Genomic DNA, 19,469 nt, shown 5'->3' with positions numbered 1-19,469 from the left:
TTGTACTCACTCGTCCTTCAGAAGCTATCACATGAAAGAAGTTGTTAAGGCGGTAATAATAGCTTTTTTTCCTCATGAACCAAGCCTTTTTTTGTTATTTTAACCTACTTCTGCTGAATTGTTAAGCCAACAGCGAGCATTCCGTAAGGGCTAAATTACCAAAGCACATAAATGGAGGGAAATGTACGAAGGGGAGGACACGTAACTTTAAGCGAGGATCAAGCAAAGTGAATCGCGCCAAAATTGTGATCGTGGTAGGTGAAATCATGGCTGATAAAACTCGAAGCAGAATCGAGGTCAACCCAAAGTGAAACATCGTTTGGCTGTTCAAGAGAACGTCAGAGGTGAAGTAATTCTCAGAAAGCTACGAAATCCACAGATGCCTTGTAATGCGGTAGATTTAGGTGTTAACTTGTCGCGAAACCAGTCAACAGCAACCTTGGGAGTCAGCCTTCGCAAGTTACGGAAAGATGGCGCTAGTTTATGCTTAAGGCGGGATGATGGTATTGCACATTTGGTGACATTGAGAGAGGATTCTGGGTAATCTTAATAGAATTTTCTTTTAACGCCATGTTGTTGAGATGATGCAGGAAAGAGGAAAATATTTGCCATTCCTTTTCCTTCCTAGTCAAGTACGATTCATCGCCATATGTTTATTGGGGATGTTATACTTAGGTATTGTGTAAACCTCGTAAACACAACAGATGTCAAATTGCTGATTGATGGAACGGTAAATAAAGCTGGTCGCCTCCAGATGGCGTAATGGTAAAATCGTCGCCTTGTAATCAAGCGGGTACAGGTTTCTATACCCTGTGTAGTGGATTCGGATCCAGTATTCGAGTTCCGATTAACCTGTCTGTGTATAAATTGAACTTGAGACCAAAAGTTGAAGCTTCAATTCTTGTATTCGTAATTTTATGTCGCTTTCTACTACTATATAGGTTAAGTTGCGACGATAATGAATGGGGAATTGACGAAATAGACGAAAGATCAGACACCTTAATACACAGTGAGATATTACGTATATTTACAACTTTCCTCTCTTAGAATGGCGATCGGGGCTCATTTTAAAGGGGGTTTACATGTACCACTCTGTTCCCCCCTCCACCGAGTTCTTCACTGCTTTTATTTGAAAATGTTAATTTTTCTCAATGTTGGAGGGGCGCTGTAGCCCCATCACCCTCCCTCTGCGTACGCCAGTGTCCGCCAGTGGCAAAAAAAGCGAAGTAAAATGATCCAAATCAAACAATCGAACTTTGGGTAAGCTTGCTTAACGGTGGCTAACAGAGCAGGTTGAGTGTTCGATTCAGGATTGACGATGTCGTTTCATCAAGACCATCCATTCTTCATTCACCGTCGTCATAGCAAGCAAGCAAGAGTAGCATAAAGCGATGGCAAATGCGAACAATACAATAGAAATACGAGGTTCGATTCTTGTGAAACCATTCAATGAAATCAGGCGAGTGAATGACCACACAGTCACGTGAAGGGAGAGTACAACCATTGTAGGAGCTTAGAAGGGCCACAACCAATTGTAGCCGTTTTCATAAACAATACACGAAAGTTATTGCCACACCAGTAGTCACTGTGAACTACAATAGTGAAAAAATGCAATTCTTTCAAGAAAGAATACTCAACACTGTGGAATACTGAAGTTCGACTTCCTGTGCTTATTGTTACAAAATATGCTTAGTTTTTTTAAAAAAACATAATTTTTTTTGTCTATTTTACACTCCTCACAAAAAGCTTGGAATATTGTTACATTAGGCAAGATCTTGGAATTCAACAACACATGGTATCTGCGCGTTCTCAAATCGTCGTTCCCTTGTACTCAAGGGGTCCCGGGTTCGATTCCCGGTGGAGGCACGTAGAGATCCCATTTTAAACTTCAGGTTCATCCCGATTAGCCTTACTGTGCATAAAGTGGACTTTAAAGCACCAAATCAATCAATCAATCAAAAGCTATCGCCTAATAATAATAATAATAATAATAATAATCCAAACTTTTTGTGAGGAGTCTATATTCAGATAAGTTAATCAGGATTAGGGCAACAACAGTTTAAAGTGCAATTTTCATCCACCGGGGATCATACCGGAACCTCTTGAGTACTAGGCGAAATTTTGCTGTCTGGAGATGGCAACACTGAATAGAAGACCCAATAAAGCAGCATAGACGGTAAAGTGGTCAAAACAGTCAAGGACTGAACATAATCGAGCGCCTTAGCAACATACCTTTCTGTTTTGATAACCTAATTCAAGAAATTATGTACGGTATTATTATATATAATATTTATCTTGTGTTTATAACTTCTTGAAATAACCTGTTTGATCTCAGCGTATTTAAAGCATGAGCACAATCTTGTTTGATTGCTTGTATGAGATGGTCATTGTTATTGTTTCAACAGAAGGGTGATCCAGTTCTTTTGTTTGTCTGCGCCAGTCTTGGGCAACTCGTTCGCGCTTGTGGAGGCTAGCGAGCGGTGCACGAGCGCGATCGACGAATCCTCCAGCCTTGCTCACAACATCTACACCTCTTACAACGCAGCAGTAACGAGAACCCCTTACAGCAGGTGGGTTTAGCGCTGGCCACATCCAGCTGCTAACACTTAGCGAAATGAGTTTCTCAAAGAAACTGATAGCACCAAACTTAACCATGTAACCAATTTGCATGCATTATTTTCACAAACTTCACGGTTGTAACCAATTTGCATGCATTATTTTAACAAACTTAACCGTCGTAACCAATTTGCATGCATTATTTTCACAAACTTAACCGTCGTAACCAATTTGCATGCATTATTTTCACAAATGTAACCAGCGTAATCAATTTGCGTGCATTATTTTCACAAACTTAACCAGCGTAACCAAATTGCATGCATTATTTTCACAAATGTAACCAGCGTAATTAATTTGCATGCATTATTTTCACAAACTTAACTGTCGTAACCAATTTGCATGCATTATTGCATTATTTTCACCTCTTAGCAACTAGAATATTGTTAACTTTGGCTTGACGTCGTTCATATGTTCGAGTCCCACGTGGAACTGAGGGTGGTCCGTTCTTGTTTAACTTCGATTCGTTGATTTTTGTTGATTTTACTTCGCTATTCTCCCATTTTTGTCTAATCACGAAAATGAGAATGAGTGATGCTATGATGAAGGGACTCTCACAGAGAACATGCCGAGATTCGATCCTGCGATCCCTGTCGTCGTAGCACGCTGTGCTAACCGCTCCGATTGGTTAACTTGTGGTCTCGCAGTTAAAGTCCGAAGCGATTGTACACAGAGAAGAACTTTTTCTTGTGAGTCGTCGTCGCCTTGTAATCAAGGGGTCCCGGGTTCGATACCCGGCGGAGGCACAAGTGGTTCGGATCCCACTTTAAACTGTAGGTCCAGTCCCTATTAGCCTTACTGTGCATAAAGTGGACTTAAAACACCAACTCAATCAATCAAGTTTTCTTGTGAGTAACTGAATAGAGGTTCCTGGTAATCAGTAGCACCAACTTCTAATACTTTTTTTTGTCTGGGTGAAGTACAGGATTGACATACACAGTATAGAGGTGGCCAGAGCGTTGTGCTGATCACATCTACTCCTCAAATGGTCGAGATCGTGGATCTATGGAGCCGTAGCGCCCCACTCCTTATCTTTTATTATTAATGTCTTGTCTGTATGTTACCATGTCGAATCTTTGACCACTAGTTGCTTTTGACTATTAAGAGAGGACCATTTACGGTGAAAGCATTTATAGTTGTTTTTTTTTTTAAAAAAAAAAAAGCCTGAAACCACATTCTGTATTTGATCTAGTGAGTCGTGCGCTCCGTTAAACAAGCCAGATTTATTTATCAACAAACAAACTGCAAGAAAACCCATTTTTCCGCAGCAAACACTGGTTCGTCCGCGTCTGCCCCATCCCCAAAAAGGTCCTTGACGACCCCGCTTGCTCAAAGGAAGAGACAGGCTACATAAATAGAATTTATCCATGATATGTTTGAGGAGAGCGAGATTTCTGTTGAAACAGCGCGGCAGAAGCAGCAGCCCGCGCGAATATACTGTGTTGCGGCTTTTCATACCGGCGACTGTCATTTGTTAACCGTGTGGAATTTCATCTAGAACTGCAAATATCGTCCCCCCTCGCCCGCAATTACAAGAGGAAGCTTTTTTCTTGTTTTTCTTTTATTTCCATGCAATTACAATATAAATAAGGGGGCAAAAAAAGCAATTATTTTTGCAGCTCGTGCGCTGCATGTAAATTAGGACCACGATGCCCCCCTCCCCCCTTCACCTCGACGAAAAGTCGCACAGTATCATGAGACGAATCGTTCAACGTATTCTTGTAAGACCAAAATACCTCAGTACCCCCACACCAAATGAATCTCCAGTGCGTAAAAATTATGGCGCGGCATGAACAAAGGAATTAACTGACAACCAGGAAGAAAAACTTTTTTTAAAAGTCAGTCATGTTATTCCCCTGCTCTTTATCAGATAAAACGACTACGGTTCGTGCCGGTATTGTGTTTTACTTAATTGACAAGTCTGTACCCTTGTGAATCGCAAAAACTGATTTTTTTTTTTTCAAACAACATAATTACACAGAAGTAAATACATAATTTCAAACAAAAAAATGCATAAAGTCTCTAGCTCAGACCAAATCTTTAAATGCATCATCGCAAAAACACATCTATTGATGCATTAAAGTACAGCACGACATACACATTTTCTCGGGAAACTGTGGAGCAAATCTGTGCGCGCTGCTGCAAACGACTTGTAGCTGCAGCCACGTAGCATTAAATAAACAGGGTGGCCCAGAAATCAGTTTCTCCTGAGAGTTAAGGGTTTGTTATCAAAGATATGTCAGTCTGTGTATCATCGTTGCTTAGAATGTATTGCAAATGATGGGAAACATGTTGAGCATGTACGGCAGATTGTGTTCTCCTTCCTTTCTCCAGCAATAAATACACATTTCCTTACTACAAGTATCATAATTTTCTTCTCTCCTAGGGGAAACTGACTTTTGGCCACCCTGTATTTGATGCATTTTTTTCTGTGCGTAGGCGTTTCTTCATCATTCATCTCAAGGCCTCCCACATGATTTTGTGGTAACGTCGTCGCCTTGTAATGAAGGAGTCCCGTGTTCGATACCCGGTAAAGACTCATGATGGTTCTGATCAGTGTTGTTAAAGGTCCAGGAATTTTATATAAATTCAATTCCGGTCCAGGAGAGAAAATCAGCAATCGTAAATGGGTTCTGGACCGTAAAGGACCTTTTTATCTGTAAGGTATTTCAGTTCGGTCCAGGAACCTTTTATCCGGGTGAATGTAAATTCGGTCCAGGAACCTTTTTTCCGGAAGAATTTAAATTCGGTCCGGGAACCTTTTTTCCCGCATCAATTTAAATACGGTCCAGGAACCTTTTTTCAATGAAACGATACGCAACTTGGACCGGATTTAAATTGTGTGAGAAAAAATGTTCCGGTCCTGCAGCGGAAGCCAATAGAACCTATTAGAATTTTTAGGTCCCTGGACCTTTAACAACCCTGGTTCTGACGCCACTTTCAACTGTAGATCCAGTCCCGATTAGCCTTTCCGTGCATAAAGTGGACTTGAAAACAAGCTCCTTTTCTTTCTTGTGCGCTGAGTACCGTTAACTACCAGCAGTGATGTGCGGTTACGCGTAAACAACGATAGTCTACATTCTACACGTAGACTATTTTATAGACGTAGATTACGTAATCTATTTAAACAACATTGCGAAAGGTGATAACGAAGGGCGCCGTATCAGTTGCTGATGTGTGAAGGGAATTTTTCATACTCTTTCTTCCAAATTCGAACAATTTCTCACCTAGGAAGAAACCTAATAGAATTATTCTAATGTTTTTTTTTTGGTAAAAAGACCACTCGTGCCTCACGACTGCCATCTGTTGTCTTTTTTGCATACTATTTATATTCTTCCATAGTTGATGATAGAAGAGAAGATAAATTTTGTTGTAAGTAGGATTCTTTTCATTTCGTTAGGAATCAATATAGTTGAAAATGTCACTTTCGTTTCATGAAACCCTTGAAAATTAATTTTTATGTACTTTAGATTGTCTATGTAGTCTATGTAAACTACAACCCAATGTAATCTACGCGTAGATTACGTGTAGACAACGCATGTAGACGTAAACTTATAGTCTACGGCACATCACTGACTACCAGTAAAAATCTTGGAAATGTAAAAAAAGTTATAAAATCAGCTACCTATCCTGACGGAATGTGGATCGCATGTTCAATAATTCGGTTTGTGAAATTGCTTTATTACCGCGCACGTTCTCGTTAGAGAAATGCAGATGAACAAAAAAAAATGGTAAAGAACTGGCGAGCAGCTGTGATTAAAATATCACGCTCAATTTATATATTAAGGCTCTTTTTGGGGCGTAAAAGTGCCAAAAGAAGGCCATAAAATGTATTTCATGCAACACGACAGCGCGGGCAAGCATGTGATTCACCAAACGCCTAAGTTGCACGTTATAACACATCGTGGAACGTGCTTAGGCTCTTTTAGGCGTTGATTTTGTTTTCTTTTTCGCTTTCTCATGTCCTATCGCTGTGTATGTTTTCTGTTCAGCTAACTTACAAATAAAAAAATGCCCTGACAAGTTACGAATGGGAAATTTCATCTAATTGGACAGAGTGAGAAACTGAAGGTTGATTTAGCCCTTCTTGGGTTCCTGCCTTTCAAGAGGTTTGCGTGTTTTCAGTGATTTATAGCACGGCGAGTAAAAAAAAACAAATCGTTTCGCGTGTAGTGTTTGTTGTGGAATAGAATAAAAACCAGGTTTGCGTTTTGACAGCTCTACTCCCTTCGCTTTTCTTATTGGTTTCAGTTTTCGTCACAGCAGAAATTTCAGAAACTTTATCAAGAAGCAATGTACGATAAATGTGTTTCGAATGTTAAGAAAACCCTCAATTGAATTGACTTGACTAGCTGTTAGATTAAATTCTCAATTCAGTACAAAGAGCATTGAATTAGTAGACTTCATATTATGCGCAGAAGAGATGAGATTCACAGACTATTCACAGATACGAAAAATGTTAGCTCACAGGCTACTGACAAACATTATTCGTGTAGTGTTTCATCTCTTGAAAGTAACTTTTATCTGTTTTAACTGTTTTCTTTCTATCTAGGACTGTTTCTTAATCATTTTACAATATTTTTCCTTATTTGTTTTCAGAATACACAATATTAGCATACGAGTTTTATGGATGCCTGTAGTATTTTAGCTAAAATATGTTACTCAACACGTTAGAATTTGTTGTATGTCACTTTTCTTCCACTTTGGGCTAATCGTGACGGTGAGGATGAATAGTGATTGGATTTGCAGGTTGGAACAAACGCATATAGACAGAACACAGAATATAAAGGAGCTTTCACAGTTTTAAGTCCACTTTAAAGAAAACACCGGATTGGACTTAATGTTTTAAAGTGCGATCTGAACTACTATGTTCCTTGATTACAATGCGACAACGGTTATCTTGCTTGAGTTTAGTGGAATTAAGTGAGGAGGAGATAATAACCGTAACTTCTAAGTTAGATCTACGTGTAGTTTATACATCTCAGTTGTCTATGCCAGCGAATAATAAAGCTCCTTTCTTTATTGTTTCGTGCCAGGTGCGAGCAACTTTAGGGACACCCTACACTTTAATTGCATTCCAAATCCTTGTGGAGAATCAGTTCTGCTAACTTAAACGCCCCTCTCCAGAATTCCAGAAGAACGCCTTCTCCACAAACATTTCCCCCTTTGAGGAACGTGAGAACTGTCTGCCTCCCCCTTCTAGAAATGTTTTCCGTTCCCCCTCCCCAAGTCTCTTCAATTTTTCCTGCGGTGAAAACATGCAGTTCTACTCTTTCCGTCAAAATAGATTCCACACTTTTTTGTTTTGTTTGTTTCTCATTTTCCCTCATGTTACATCGCTTTCCTCTTTTTGTTTGGATTCCTCTTTTTAAAAACTTTTTTGGCATTGACTTGTAGTTGGCTACACTGTTTTTGTGTACTTGGCTACACTGTTTTGTGTTAAGAACAGATTTCATTTCCATGTCATTATAATAATGGAGTTTGATGTCATGCATTGATGTAATTCTGATCGTTAAATATCCGTGTTAAGATTTAGCTGAGTAAATGAGATAGTCTCGTTCCATAGTCAATAGAAAATGACGAAATTCTTGGTCTTGTATATGTTTTATCAGTATTACATGTTTTTAATAATAAAATGTAGTAATCAGGTTTAGAAAAATACAGGGTGTCTGAAAATTTTCACCTGGCGCTTGAATATTCAAGATCATTTCTAAAAAGAATAGTATGTATTTTTTAAAAAAAATATTTCCAGTTTGCTTATGGAAATTTCCATTGCCTTTTTTTTTTTTAACGAGTACAGTGTGTGATGGTTTTTGTGTTTTCAGTATCACGTGTATCATTAAATCAGAATAGTAAACATGCCATTATACATTTTTGGAGTGTTGCTAGCCGAATTTCGAATTTTAAAATATGCTTTGATATGGTCGAGTCAGCAATATATTGTTACGTACCCAATGGAACCAACTCATGTAAACGGTTTGCCGAGGTGGAGTAGAGATGGCAGCACAAGATGTGCAAGATTAAGATTAAGACGAGATACGCGAATGGCAGTGTAAATAAGCGCAGAGTAATTTGGAAAATGAACAACAATAGAATCCATTATAAAGGATGAAGAAAAGATAAAAAGACAATAAATTAGTGTGAATACGAAGCATATACTAAAGAAGATTATACAAATTAGAAAGAAGAAAGAAATTCTAAAAGCATACAAATTGAATGTAAATAGGAACGAGCAATACGTATCATTATATAAATGTATAAGTAAATTGATGGATGTACCCTTGCCGAGATAATATAATCGTTTAAACGTCTCCATTGGCAGGCATTCCTGTCTGGTTTCGTTTTCAAAAAAGAACCCTACCCTTAATATATATTATCCGTGGTTTAATATTAAGATTTATGTACCTTTGCACAAATAGAGGCAGCAATATTAGAATGTATAATATGTATAGTTATTCATGCTGTTACCGGTTGAGCCTTGTTTAGGAATGCCACTCTGGTGCAAGGCAAGAATTAATTAGTTTTAATCCAATCTTGTATTAATTAATTAATGTTTTAAGATCATATTTCAAAATGTATAGCTTTAGTTTAGTTTGCTTTATTATACCGTATCTTCCCCTAAAAAAAAAGGCTGGCGTCTGAAATATTTTGACTTTTTTCTGCCCCAGGTAATAAGAATAAAACAATATGTGATAATTAATTTGTTGTCATTATCGATGACCAGAGCTCATTCTTTATCTCTTTCTTTCTTTCCCCGTCTATTCGATATATTTTTCTGTTCTCATTCTCTTCTTTATCTCTCCTTCCTTTCTTTCTCATTGTCTCCTTTCCCCCTATTTTCATATTTTCTCATTCTCTTCTCGCTCCCCCTTTCTTTCTATCTTTTTCTTCTTTCCTTCTATTCCGTTTCTTACATATCTCTATTTCATTCGCTTCCTTTTCCCCCATTTTCCTCCATCTGTCCTTTCTGTCTCACTTTTTTATCTTTCTGTGCTCTTCCCCATTACTTATTATCTTCCCATGCTCCTTTCTCTTATTCTTTATTCTCTTTTCTTCGTTCTCTCTGCCTCTCTTGTTCCTTCCCCGCTCTTTCCTTTATCAAAGTTCCGTGGCGATCCCCACAGCTAAGCAAGATCGCGCGTAAAATCTGCAGAAAATTGGCGAGCGAGAAACAACCGTTGTACGTTACACACATTTCTGCAACATCGCGGTCTCTGAAGCGCCCCTTTCTGAAGAAAACCTCTCCAAGCGAAGCAATAGCTCTCCTTTAATGCCACGCTTTGAGACGAAGGAGCCATTACAAAGGCCCATAACCTTCCGCGAGGGACAGGTTATTGCCAGCCCGCTTCAGAATTGCATTTTGCCAATATTCTGTTCCTCTTTTAAGAGCGCGCAAGAAAAAGTTTTAACGCCAGCCTGCGTTTCTCTAATCATGTACTCTCTGTATAGACTAACTTGCCATTGTTCTGCGTTAATAATACTTTCGATAGAACATTCAATCGACAATCTTTTTGTTAAAAGAGTATTATAAAGCAGTAATGATCGAAAGCTGTGTAGAGGTCGCTAGTGTTTACAGTCACATATTACAAAGTTGGATCTAGTAAAGAATTGACAGTCTATTTGTACTTGTTACATTTGTTACCGTTTTTTAATTTATATAATACCGGGTGTCCCAGAAGTCTTTCCCTGATTACAAACGTTATTCATATCCGCTATATGCAATGTAGAGATGTGAAAGTGGTGCCAAAATGTTGGAAAACTAACCAAGTTTTTTTGCTCCAGGTTTCAGTAACGTGGATGTAGTGTATCAGTGTCAGTGCCCAGGAAACCGGAAATGTTCACAAATCAGGAAAAATCTCAGTGTGTCACGAGACCCGATCACCAATAACAGTGCAGAGGAACTTTCAAACAACTTATGGAAAGATGCCGCCCGATGTCGAGAGCATTAAGTCGTGGTATGACAAGTTCAAGACCACAGAATCTGTTTGCTGACTTGCCGAGAAGTGGCCGAACCATCAACCTCAGCGATTTCAAACAACGTAAAACATCAGCCAAAAAGTTATCTTTATGATATCTTACACAAACGTTTATTTTTTCGTGCATACAAAGTGCAAATTGTACAGGCTTTGTTGCCTAATGACACCAGGGGACACACTGAGCTTTTTCCTGATTCGTGAACATTTCCGGTTTCTTGGGCACTGACACTGGTACACTACAACCACGTTACTGAAACCTGGAACAAAAAAACTTGGTTAGTTTTCCAACATTTTGCCACCACTTTCACATCTCTACCTTACATATAGCGGATATGAATAAAGTTTGTAATCAGGGAAAGACTTCTGGGACACCCTGTATAATAATCACAATGAACATGAAACAAATTCTTATGTTCCTACATCATATTCTTGGCATGTATTTTCCTTATCATTATTATATAAAGTTCAATTAAGTATGGGTTGCTGTTATTGCTAAATGACTTCATGTGTTCTTTAGTAAGAAATGCAGTTCAGTTTGTTTCTTTCTTTCGTAGGAAACCACAAGTCCATCTTTGTCCAACGAGATCATGACGCTTTGAAGATTTTGGATTCGGCTTGGATACAGATGAACCGAGAGTGAGTATATACTTCCGTTAATATTTTAACTTTTCACAGTACTGTAAATACGACCTATGAGAGCTAAGGATTAAGGGCTGTTACCCAAACTGATTAATGCAATTTTAATAATTCATTTTCAAAATGTATATTTATGGTTTAGACAACTCTAATGTATGATTGTTATTTATCTTTCTGCATGATAAAACATTTAAACTAAAATTGTATTTTCTTTCTTATATGTTTAAGTGCTGTACAATGAGCGTATATGTATAACGTGCATGGAAGTGCGCGTGTGCGTTCAATATTCTAACTGGATTGCAACGCCATCTTTACTTCACATAATCACATTCTAGTCACAGCGCTGATAGATGACACCCAAAAACGGTTGCGTCCGGTTTTTTTGTAAATTAACAGGCAGACTGGGGCTAACGGTAGAATACTTTAAATTTTACTGTAAAAGTGGTGTAATACAACAGCAAATCGGGTGTTAATGCCTCCATACTTGGTCTGGTTTGGCAGCAGCTGATGTAACAAGACACCAAAGATTGTGTTAAACAACGACAATTCCGCAAGAGCTCCAAAAGGAGTGTCCTGTTACCACCATTTTTTGGTAACAACTCAGTTTCATGTTTGAGAGTGTAATTGCGCTTTTAAAAGTGTATTCTCCTCTTGCATTGAAATCGTAAAAGTGAGCTGTTCAATAGATTACCTTTCATATTACATGTCTTGGTTGGACAAATAGAGCTTGTACACACAATGCATGTATGCAGCGGTGCCGGACACAATTTAAAGTCCAGTTGATTGTCTGGTGGAAAGAGATGGAGGACATTTAAGACAATACAAAGGATGTTTCCAATTACGTGGCTAATCCAGGGAAAGATTTCATGCCGGGATGCGGGTTGTAATGAAAAAATGGGGGAGGGGACGTAATCCGTGATGACTGACAGAGAGCGTTAGTGAAGTTTCCATGAAGTAATTGTTGGAAAAGAAAAGAGGCTCTCCGTCATTGTCGTCATTAAGAAGCTTTTCACTGTCCAATCTGGTTTCAAGAGAAGAATTAAATTATTGTTTCCATAAATCCGCGCGGAGGCTCTAAAAAATGACAATTATTGCCCGGTTGAGGTGAAGGGCTGACGGCGATCGTCAAGCATTGTCAATTTTGGAGGACAATGAGTGGAAACTGTGAAGAGTGAGTACTCCGTTCGTAATAGCTGTCCGCATCCTGCTTGTTTTTTGTGAAAGACTTGCTGCCCGGGCGAAAATAGGGTGTGGAAGAAGGGTTGATTTGCATAATGGTAACACCGCATCCTTGGAAGATTCAGCAGCGGGGTGTCCACTTGGCTGTTGGGGGTGATTGGGAATTGAGGAAACAATGCTCCGTCTATTAGTGGGGTGTGCAGGAGGGTTGTTTATGAAGGGTAAAACGTATTGACTGTGATGGTTGTGGATGCAGGCACACACAGAAGAGTTCTTTCCTGCTGTCTATGTTAATTCTTTCTTCCCCTTTATGGCGATCTCTTGAACTGTACGGTGTAGCGTTCTGTAAATTTTAAGATGTACATATACGTGTTCAGTTATCAACAATAAAAAATAGCCCCAGTTCGGTGCACTCGCACGTCGTTGGTTACACGGTGGAACTCGTCGTGGGTAAGTAATGTATTTCGTGTCTGCACCGTTTGCACTACATTCTGGAGCGGTGGTGTATGATCACGTGATGCGTGCTAACTAACTAAATGAACGTTTAAAGCAGCAGACAGGCATTTGTTGAATTTTCTGAACTTCAACATTGCTATTCGTCTACTTGGTGGAACGTCATCGCCTTGCACTAGCCTGACACCTAGTGTCAAAAAATGCAGCTAACTAGGCGGGGCTGATAACAAGCTTTCTGTAACGTGAAAGAACAATGCCAATTTCCAGCGCTATTGCTTCTGAATTTTACTTTTTCCTCACGAAATTAGGACAACATAATTATTTCGCTCTATTTGCCTATTCAAAATTGCAATCAATTTCTTATTTCGGCCTTTAAATCAACATTTTAAAATCCTGAGAGCGCCCACTGATCTATGGAACCTTTCTTGTATTGACTCATAGAGATATCTTGAAGAACTAAAAGCCAGCGCAACACTGGAAGAAAAAGGTGAAATCTCCTATCGACACAAAACCTACGCAGCGTGAAGAACAGGAAAGATAAAACCAATGCAGAATTTTCACACGTAACATGCCATCAACTTAAAGAAAGAAACACTTTTATTCCTTCTGAAGACGAGATTTCGATCTTTGGTACAGCAAGGAAAGGGCTGCCATCGAAGTATCGTTTTTTTTCCCCCTCTCCATCCATGTAATTGTTGCTTCGGAATTCATCCTTCTCTCTCTCTTCAAGAATCTATTTTTCCTTTTTATTATTGTCAACGTGCCCCACATTACAAGTACAGAGTGCTGGGCCCGGCAGGATTTGGAGAGTGCGTTCCTGAGACGGGGGGAGGGAAGAAGATAGCTCGTATAAAATACAATGGTCTCATCGGCCACAAAGCGAGATACTATTAATTGTGTAGAAGTCGTGGTGGAGATCCAACAAAGGGATCTGCTTCTCAGCGCCGCTTCCCGCGGTGCGTGGTTATTAGAGAAATTCTGAAACGAGGCGAGCGCAGCTGCTTTTGTTTGGTTCCGTGATGCATGATGGGAAGGAAAATGAGATCAGGGGAAAAATTTGATCTTCCTTCTCTGCCCAGCAGCATATGTATTGCTTGTAATTTTTCCTCCCTTCTTGTGACCTTATGGTGAAAACCGTGGCTTTTTGGAGGTCAGTGGTGGGTTAAAAGCCTCCGGGTGTGGAAAAGAAGGGGGTGAGCAAAGCCTACATGTCTCGCCCGCCTTTGACTCTCAGTACCCACTTTCGAAAAGTTTAATAATCGTGTCGTATTGATTTTTAATTTCCAACTACAGAAACGCCAATCGCTTTTCGGTGCAAATCTGCACTTAGAATTTAGTATCGAAATTAGTCGACATCTACTAGTATAGTTGGTCGATTTAGTAAACGTCGCTGATTTGTACCGTTAGGTTAACCACGAGAAATCGACCTTCTCCTGGAATAACTCAGGAAATCCATTGAAGATTTGATCCTGCAACCTCCTGAATAGGAGTGCGTCACTTTACCGCTTTCCTACAATCATCCATCCTGTAAGTGGGACGTCAAGTTTCAGGGATGGTGTTAGGGGGGGGGGGATATCCATCCAGTAACGATTAAAACCTTACAGCAAGTCTCGTCTATTTACACAAGACTAAACAACGTCAGTCTCCCAATGACATCAATAATTCAGGCATTACATAGATCGATTTGCTTTATTTTACGTCGCTTTTCTTCCACTTTTGGCTAATCGCGAAAATTGTTGATGAAGAAACATCCATGGCCAGGCCGGGTTTCGAACCCGGGACCTCTGGTGTCATAGCACGCTGTACTAACCACTACACCACTGAGACCGGCAACAATCTTGTATACGATAGTATATTCCAGTGCCTTATTTTCCATATTGAAAAATTTTGACATTTTCTTTTATAAATTTTACTTTAATGTATGTGAAACTACTCATTATGCAAACTATTTTGAATTTGAATTCAAAATTTTTGGGTGCATCAGCCCCTTACCATAACAAATAACAACTCTAACGTTGCATAAGAAATATCTTGAAATATTCTGACCTCCGTTAAAAGCTGAGACTGTAAAAGGGCACTCAGCACACATAAGGACAAAAACAGGACAACGGCCAGTCGCCAGAGCCTCGTTTGTCTGCAAAATGCAGTCCAGGGTGTACTACGTGGAAGGTCACCCCTTACACCACTTATGTAAACTATTAAAACAAACAAGCTTCTAAAGTAGAATTTAAGTAAAGTATTTCAAGAACTTAAAGACTGGTTTATGTACGCCACTGACCGTTCTCCATCGCACCCTTCTGACGACCGGGTTTCCTCCCCTATTGTACAAGGGGAGGACGAAACAACATTGTTTCTGTGCCGCGCTTGGCAGTGTTGCTGCATGAAGGGAAATATCGGTGGACAGGGAAATTTGAAATTGTCAGATTCCTGTCTTGGTTTTACTTGCAAGTAATTCATCTAGATAAGAGGGTGTATAATAAAAATACAATAAATGAGAATTGTTGCAGTACACAAAGTGAAATTTGCAGGATACGCCACTGTAGCATTCAGACACTTCTTACACGTTGTATTTAACGAGGTAGCATAACTTAACTAACCTATATCCTTCACTTGTTTATTGATTATTTTGCAGTTTCATGTAGTGTACGATTTATAAAATCTGCTGCCTGTCAATACTTATTTTCCTTCCTTCTTCACGAAAGAGGAATAAATACTTAATTTCCTTCCTTCACGAAAGAGGAATAAATACTTAATTTCCTTCCTTCACGAAAGAGGAATAAATACTTAATTTCCTTCCTTCTTCACGAAAGAGGAATAAATACTTAATTTCCTTCCTTCACGAAAGAGGAATACATACTTAATTTCCTTCCTTCTTCACGAAAGAGGAATAAATACTTAATTTCCTTCCTTCACGAAAGAGGAATAAATACTTAATTTCCTTCGTTCTTCACGAAAGAGGAATAAATACTTAATTTCCTTCGTTCTTCACGAAAGAGGAATAAATACTTAATTCCCCGCCTTCTTCACGAAAGAGGAATAAATACTTAATTTCCTTCCTTCTTCACGAAAGAGGATTAAATACTTATTTTCCTACCTTCTTCACGAAGGAGGAATAAATACTTATTTTCCTTCCTTCACGAAAGGGGAATAAATTCTTAATTTCCTTCATTCTTCTCGAAGAGGAATAATCCGCCATGTTTTATCTTCCACCAGCTGAAACTGGGACGTGCGACCAGTCCTCTAGAAACCAATGGAATGCATACAATGACACTTTCCTAATCATCACACGCAAAACGTGCCACCTCTAGTTTTTTTTCGCATCGTGAATAATGTATTTCCTATTGTCATCGTATCTGCTTCCAGTGATCTGTAATGCTACTGTCCTCAAAGGAAGTGAGTCATGAATCTGCACCGCGGAAAGAAGAAGAAGAAAAACCCAAAGGCATGAAAACAACTTGGCGATAATGAATTCGCATTTCAAAACCGAAATGAGAAATTTAATTGCGACACTTCCAGAATGATCCAATACGCATTTTATGGCGGCGATATTACGTAACGATATAGCTCCTAGCTTCGGATGAGAACAACTGTTTACACACTTCGCTGCCTGTCGTTCTTCTGGGATATTGCGGTTTGATCTGATAAAGCAGGAACGTTTATCGTCACCTACTGCTCATCTGAATCATGCAGGCGAAAGTTGTCGATATCGAGTTTCATGTGAAAGCTTATTCTCAACGAATACCTGCAAATTTAATGTAGGAACTACGAAATGGGAATTGCAGTTGGCGGTCAACAGATGGCGTTGTTTACAATTTTGAAACATTCCGTCTTCTCTTTATCGAGAAATATGAACCCGCCTGATAGTAATAGCATTTGCGATTAAGATAAGTGCATACCTTTCTGTATATGTTTCTTCTGCCACTACAGAGGTTAAGAATTAAATAGGAGGTGAATTTTTCTCCTGAATCTCATGAGAAGTGACTCGTTTTTGTGAAATGAAAGTGCTGCAATTATTAACAAAGTTTCGGGAAATTCATTATAGTATTGGTGTAGACTTTAGAACTGATCGCCTCGACAGGCGATACTTCCCAATTTGAAAAGAATCTTCAGATGTATGCGACCTCTTGTACCGCATTGACACCCTAAGCAGAGCCCTAAGAGAGCAAGAGAGAGAGGGGGGAAGTGATGGAATAAGAAAAAGAGAAAGCGAAGTCGGGAGGAAATGGGTTTTAAACATTTTAAATTACTATTTCCATCCGCTTTCAGTCCAAATCCCTGGACCTAGAAAATGAAAATACTTATATTATAAACAAAAGTCCTCAATAGATGGCACTGTGTGTATAAGGTACAGTCACCGGTAATAAAAATAGACATATATCCTGCAACACTGCCTTCTCTCCAATGCGTTATGTGTGTTGCATGAGCCGATGTCAGTACAATACGAGTTCTGCCCGGAGGGTTGGACTACATCTCGACGGGCAGGTCGGTAGTGTATGCAGAAAATGAGTTTAAAACACATTTTGGAAAACTGTAACTACTTTTGATTAGGTTGATACGACTTCCCTCTTGTACTAGACGAGAATAAACTTAAAATGTCTTTGCACCTCATTGTACCACAAGTGACCACAGTAATTTTTTATAAAATTACTGGGAGGGTATACAACAGGAATAAATATAAAACACTCGGAGTGAAATTTTCTTTTCCACCTCTCCACCGTTTGTTTGTCATCCGTTATAAAACCTTCTGAAGAAGGCACGAGCCAAAATTTATGATTTTGAGTGCAAATATTATAGTGTAGTGGGAGCAGTTTGTGCACGTACTGCGTAATATAAACAACAATTCATCCTGTTTGCCGACTGCTAAGGATCGAGTTTTTAAAAAAGTAAAACGCTCTTGCAAGATCCCAAACAGTGTTTACACAGCGTAATGTTAAGTAACATGGATGTTTTTATACTGCTTTGGCGCTCTCGTAGTTGTTAAATCTTGTATACGCTGTAACACGTAAAGTAAACACCGAGAATAAGAACCTGTTTCGTAAAATCAGCTACTGATTAAAAGATTGCAGCTGCTGGAAGAACGGAATATGCCTTCTGTTGACAAAATATACGTTTTTTAAGACCTGTGTGCATAGGTATACCTGTGACCTCCCATATAGTGTGTGGATATGAGGTGCTTGTGTGATTCTACGCACCCCGTATATGTTTGTGAAAGGATTGTTTAGCAATAAACACGATGGAAATTCATGTCCTGGAATTCAAGTGTAAAGTTGAATGGATTGTGTGGTGTTTGTTCTGAAAAGCAGAAAATCCTCTGATGGAGTGGTGAATGTTTGGATGAATATGCAGGAGCTTAAATAATGCTGTTGGAGTTTTAACTTTATTGTGCTTGTAATGTAGACGCAGCTGAGTGGAGATTACACAACACTGAACTGCATAATTTACATCTTTAGAATGTTTTATTAGAATGATTAAATCGAGATTAGGGACGCACACTGTAAAAACGTAACCATACGCAGATGACACAGCTAAATCTTCTGATGGTTCGCCGTAAGTTCATTTACAGTACTTTTACCAGAAGTACTAAATTACAAATACCATACACAACTAATTTAAAATTTATTTATAATCACTGTAAAAAAATATTATTGTGAGGGCTGTGGATGTAAAACAATTTACATGAAAATACATGAAATATGATAGATTTTCAAATAACAAATAATTTACACCGTAAAGAAGACAGAAAACTGCGAACAAGACCATAAGATCGGGTAAAGCGATGCTGCTTTGTTCCTCGCCTTTCATTTGTTTGCATGTGATGCCATCCAGTGGCCATAATGTAAACCCTTGTTACTTGAATATCAATTTTTATGTACTTTAACCTAAATTAGTTTACATTTTAATAGAAATCTATAACATCACGATTACAATAAACGTTTTACAACGGTTCTACAATACATTGTAAATCATTTGTCATGTACAGTATTTGTAATTTATAATTGGTATTCGGTGTTTTTAAGTTACTGATATTTTTTACAGTGCAAGTTCGAGGTTGGGGCAACATTACGCGTCCAGGTTTAAATCGTTTTCTGATTGGTTATCAAGTACAGTAGTATCAAGTATCGTAAACTCGGCTAATTCAACGAAATTGGAACGGCATGAGTTCGACAGCCTCACGGCATACGCACTTCTTTATCGACCAAACATGCGTGTGGCGTATGCTAATACTATGGATTTTGTCTGCATGTGCGTGCATTACATGTCCCAGATGCGTTTTGTGTGCGTGTCCTTTGGATATGTGCGAAACGGGAGGGAACAATCCATTTTTGTCGCCGTTTCTGGCGAAGCGAGTTGTACTATTGATCCTCTCGGCATAAAAAGAGACGTTAATTACATTCAGCTTTTTCGAGAGCGGAAATCAATATTGAATATACCAAGAAAGGCCATGTACATGTAATCTTTCGGGCGACAAATGGGGAAAAAATATGCTAGAAACTATGAACGCGAAAGTTTTCTAAGTGATAGCAGGTATAGTGTTAAGGCGGTGTCGAAACAACGGCCTCAGAACGTCGATCCATTCATCCATCATCACTTCATCAAAGTAATATTCAGTTC

At 39.0% G+C, this 19,469-nt stretch overlaps 1 protein-coding gene across 8 annotated transcripts in view; it reads left to right on the top strand.

The window, feature by feature from the left end:
• LOC145998708 (zinc finger protein castor homolog 1-like) overlaps positions 1–19,469 on the top strand; it is a 347,264-nt gene that overhangs the window by 75,779 nt on the left and 252,016 nt on the right. For all 8 annotated transcript variants that reach the window (XM_083135199.1, XM_083135205.1, XM_083135203.1 and 5 more), the window contains exon 2: positions 11,144–11,225. The gene's annotated coding sequence lies outside the window, so the exon portion shown is untranslated. The remainder of the gene's footprint in view (positions 1–11,143; positions 11,226–19,469) is intronic.

The sequence above is a fragment of the Lepisma saccharinum genome, chromosome 14 (genome assembly GCF_977018435.1).
Source record: "Lepisma saccharinum chromosome 14, izLepSacc3.1, whole genome shotgun sequence".
NCBI lineage: Eukaryota > Metazoa > Arthropoda > Insecta > Zygentoma > Lepismatidae > Lepisma > Lepisma saccharinum.
This window is presented reverse-complemented; position numbering and strand designations above follow the sequence as displayed.